The 5159-nt window shown below is 44.4% G+C and overlaps 1 pseudogene; it reads right to left on the bottom strand.

Moving 5' to 3' along the window:
- Positions 1–1181: 1181 nt before the first annotated feature.
- Positions 1182–1915, bottom strand: LOC110582566 (annotated as a pseudogene).
- Positions 1916–5159: the final 3244 nt, after the last annotated feature.

Here is a 5159-nt window from a genome sequence, read left to right as displayed (position 1 = left end):
AATCAGTCTTTGGGGCTTTTGTTCTCTGGCACCTTTCCTTGGGGGCTTTCCCTGCCTCTTCCGTGAGTCAGAGCAGAAGAGACTGTTTCCAACCCTCTGCCTCAGAGCAGAGAGACCTCACTCTATTCTTCAGTGAGCTCTCCAGTCCACACTGTCTCTGTTTCTGTCTGTGCTGCTATAATCTGCAGCTTCCTGGGTTGTGCGCCCCTCCGCAGTGCTCCCAGTCCTGCCTCCAGGTTGGGGCACATCTCTGCCCTTTGTGCTTCTAAAACCGCCAGCTTCTCCCAGTTCACACGCGCGCGCCTCCACCGCTTGGGGTTTCAATCCCTGGGGGTTGCAGTTCACCGGCGCATCCCTGGTGCACTGGGTTTCCATCTCGGAGGCTGCAGTTCACGTGTGTGTGACTGTGGCTCCGGTTTCTGTCCGGGGGGGGGGGCTGCGGTTTGTGTGCCTGCGACCCCGCTGGCCTGCTTTTCCACCCTGGGGGCTGCCCTAAAGTTCTTTCCCGACGCTACCGGTCTGCGAGTCTGCCCCGTCTGCAGCACGTGAGGCTGTCACTCACCGGCGGTGTAGGATCCCCACGTCCATGCACCCTTCTGCTGCCGTTTATCCTAAAATATCTGCCCGCAGAATCACGGCCCTCCACTTCGTACCTCAAAACCAACTGCCTGCGATATTCTGTTTGTAGAGATCCAGATCTTCTTACATCTCAGGCTGGTTCTGTGGGTGCTCAGAGTGGTCTGGTAGATATCCAGCTCAATTCCGGGGATATAGGGTCCCCTACTCCTCTGCCATCTTTCCCCCCTCCCCTAGTGTTTAACATTTTAAGGAACTGCCAGACTGTTTTCCAAAGAGGCTGAACTATTTTTCATTCCCATTAGGAGTGTGTGAGGGTTCCAATTTCTCTACATCTTCACTAAAACTTGTCATTATTTAGCATTTTTATTATAGCCATCCTCATAGATATAAAGTAGCATCTTATTGTGGTTTTGATTTGCATTTCCTTAATGACTAATGATGTTATCTTTTCCTGCACTTAACGACTATTTGTATATCATCTTTGGAGAAATGTCTATTCAGATAATATGCTCATTTTTAGTTATGTTTTTCTTTCTTTTTTTGCCATAAGATTTTTAGTGTTCTCAACCTGAGAACCAATTGAGAAAAAGGCACTGATGTTTTCATACTTCTCTCATGTTGAAAAAGGTCATTCTTGTGAGCAATGAATTAGATCCTGCTTGATGTTGTGGTCTTACTGGTTTTAGCTCTAACTGTTCACCAACTTCTTGTAAACCACCTTTGAGATTTTTGCAGCTCTTCATGAAGTAATTCACATTTAAATGATAGGAAAAAATAATCAAAGGATCTCAAAGAAGTCATGTTCTTCTTCAGGCAAGTTAGAGTTTGTCAGCATTTTGATTAAATAGCCAAAGTCATAATCACTGTGAAATGATAACCATTTGACCCCTTTGCAGAGGACCACTCCCAATGTCATAAGAAGTTCTGCAAATACTGGGTCTCCATTCCTTCCTTCTCATGTTTTTTTAAACTGGATGCCAGATGTTGTTAGTAGCTCTATAGAGTTCTGGGCATACATGTCCTCTGTCAAATTACATTTAAAATGAAACTGCCAAGTTGAAGGTCTTGGAGGATATTCTTTTTGCTCATTCACAAATGTCAGTCCTAGTTGAATTATCTTTAACAAGTCTACATTGCATTACAATATTTGGTATTGATAGCTGGTATTGCTCCTGAATTCTCCAATAGGTCTTGCATCCACACCTGGAAACTCTGTGTCCATAGCAACGTAATTATATTTTCAAATAATTGGATGAATTTTTTTCATCTCTTCATCCAGTTGGCAAGCCCAAACTACACAAATTCTTTGGCTATGATCTACAGTTGCTGCTGGCATAGTGAGGGCACAAGGACTCTAGATACCAAGCATCAAAATGTTATACTCGATTGAAGATTTGTTTCATAAAATACTTTATCCTTTATTTTTGTACTTGGGTCACTGAACTAGTACTCTTCCTCCTTGCCATAGAGATAGCAACCAGCTGTGGTGGTGGTGGCAGTAGCAGCAGCAGCAGCAGCAGCGGGTGCCCCATAGACACCTCATGCCCAGCAAGGGGGAAAGGGGAGCCAAAACTGTGCCCCACCCCGATGCGCTGTCATTTCTTGCACCTATATTTTTCTTTTTCTTATTGGGTTGCAAGTATTCTATAAATTCTCTATAAATCCCTTATCAGATACATGATTTACAAATGTTCCCTCTTTTTTTTTTTTCTTTCTTGATAGGATATCTTGAAGCACAAAATTTTTAAATTCTGAGGAATTTTTTTAAAAAGATTTTATTTATTTGAGAGGGAGAGAGCATGAGTGGGGTGGGGGGTGGGCAGAGAGAGAAGGAGAAGCAGACTCCCTACTGAGCATGGAGCCCACCATGGGACTAAATCCCAGGACCCTGGGATCATGACCTGAGCAGAAGGCAGACAGTGTAGCTGACTGAGCCACCCAGGCACCCAAATTCTGAGGAATTTAATCTATTTTTTCTTTTGCTGCTTGTGCTTTTTTAAAATGAGTTTTCTCTAACTTAATTCACTAGAGCAAAATGGAAGCCCTAAAACAAAATCCCCCTCCCTCTGGTGAAACTCAGTTATGTCTCCTGACCCTGAAAGTAAAGGCCTTATGAACAAGAGGTCATGTAGTGCCTAGGTTCTGGCACTTCAGGGAGTGGCTGTGGTGTGTGCTGTGAACTCTGCTGTTGTGTTTTGGCTTGTATCCATCAGGCCAATAGTTTGCATACATATTCTTGCTTACTGTGGGTAGTATTTGGTCCCTGGCCTGAATGTGGAAACTTTTATCCAGGTGGGTTCCTGTCTTCCTGTGTAATGAAACTTGACACCAGCTCCACCGGAACTGAGGCCTGGAGAACTCTGGTTGGTTGATGTGGTGTGGGCAGGGTTTTGTCCTGGTCTTCTGGAGCAGGAGCCCTTTGCTTTGGGACTGAGGTAAGCTAAACTGAAAAGGGTAGGCCCACCAGAGTGCAGGGGGCTGCGGCTTAGTGTATGCAATTTAGGCAGTCATTGTAGGTGCTGTTGAGCTTCATGCTTCCCACGAGTGGCTCTGTGTTTATCCTGGGGGTGAGGGAAGGCATTGGTGTCAGCCAGCTCCTTTTCTTTTTTCACACTATATGGACCTTTTTCATTATACTGCAACATAATTTGAAACTAAAGATAATTTTCCTTGCTAACACTGGAGCAAGTTTGTTTAACTTTTTCAGAGATCTGAGTTCTTTTCTCTTAAGATTCTAAAACAAGAGCCTCTGAAAGAGTTTTAAATAAATACCCCAACACATTTATACATTAGAACACTAGTCACACTAATCTGTACTATAGACCATAGGCTGACAAACTTACTTTGTAAGGGGTTGGATGGTAAATATTTTAGGCATTGCAGGGTACAGACTCTGAAACAACTACTCAACTGTCGCTGTTGCACAAAAGCAACCATAAACCATGAATAAAAAAGTAAGTATAACTGTGTTCCAATAGAACTTCATTTATTTATGGACACAGAATCTCATATTAATTTTCATGTGTCTTGAAATTTTCTTTTTAATGACTTAAAATTGTAAACACAATTCTTAGCACATAGGCCATGAAAAGCAGGCATTGGGGAAAAAGGGGAGGAAAAGATGAGGGGGAGTAGGGGACCCTATTCCAACTAGTCCCCTGAATTGAGCTGGATATCTACCAGACCACTTGGAACACCCACAAAATCAGCCAAGTAAGAATCAGTAAGAAGATATGGGGCGCCTGGGTGGCTCAGTTGGTTAAACGGCTGCCTTCGGCTCAGGTCATGATCCTGGAGTCCTGGGATCGAGCCCCACGTCGGGCTCCCTGCTCGGCGGGGAGTCTGCTTCTCCCTCTCCCTCTGCCTGCCTCTCTGCCTACTTGTGCTCTCTATCTATCTGTCAAATAAATAAATAAAATCTTTTAAAAAAAAAGAATCAGTAAGAAGATATATCTGGATCTCTACAACCAGAATATCCCAGGTGGTTGAATTTGAGGTATGAAGCAGGGAGCCATGATTCCACAGGCAGATATCTGAAGATAAATAGAAGGGGAAGAGAGCCTTCAGGATCCTGCACCTCCCAAGCTCAATAGCCTCCCACGTTAGGGACTGGGCACAGATATGCAGACCAGTAACAGTGGGGAGAGAACTTTAGGGCAGCCAGACAGACTGAAACATGGAGCAGTAGGAACTCTTGTGACCTGGGGGTGTCTGGTGGTTTTATAAGCACAAAGGGCAGAGACATGCTTAGATGTGGAAGTGAGGGCTGGGAGTGCTGCTGTGGGGCGCACAACCCAAGACACCGTGGTTTTAGCAACACAGACAGAAATGGAGACATTGTGGCCTGGAGAGCTCACTAAAGAACAGGCTGCGATCTCTCTGCTCTGAGGCAGAGGGTTGGAATGGTCCCTTCTGCTCTGACTCTCAGAAGAAACACGGAAAGCTGCCAGGGAAATTTGCCAGGGAAAGCTGCCAGAGAATAAAAGCCCCCCAAAACCAGTTTTCACTGAGCCTATCCCCCACACACACAGGGGGTAGGGCAACTCTGCTCAAAACAGGGTTGCCTCAGTAACAATGTGGCAAGTCCCTCCTCAGAAGACAGGCTGGGAGAACAAGAGGCCAACAACCCTAAGGTCCCAAGAAAACAGGTGCATCTTGCTTGAGCTGTGGTCAAAAATTTGGACTCTGTACATTCCCTCAACCACCACTCAACAGAATGACTAGGAGGAGGAATCCCCAAAATAGGAAAGACTCAGAGAATATGACGTCTGCCACAGATTTACAAATGGATACAGATATAATCAAGATCTTGGAAATGGATTTCAAGGTAAGAGTTATGAAGACAATAGATAGAATGGAGAAATCAATTAATGGGAACATAGAGTCTCTAAGGGCAGAAAGGAAATCTGAACAGGCGGAACTTAAAAATGCTATCAATGAGATCCAATCTGATCTAGATAATCTAACAGCTAGGGTAACTGAGGCAGAAGAACAAATTAGTGATCTAAAAGACAAACTGATAGGAAAAAGGAAAAAGAGGAAGCCAGGGAGGAAAAAGTCAAAATCCGTGAAAATAGAAC

The sequence above is a fragment of the Neomonachus schauinslandi genome, chromosome X (genome assembly GCF_002201575.2).
Source record: "Neomonachus schauinslandi chromosome X, ASM220157v2, whole genome shotgun sequence".
Classification (NCBI taxonomy): Eukaryota; Metazoa; Chordata; class Mammalia; order Carnivora; family Phocidae; genus Neomonachus; species Neomonachus schauinslandi.
Note: the sequence above shows the minus strand (reverse complement) of the source record. Positions and strands in the feature narration are given on the sequence as shown.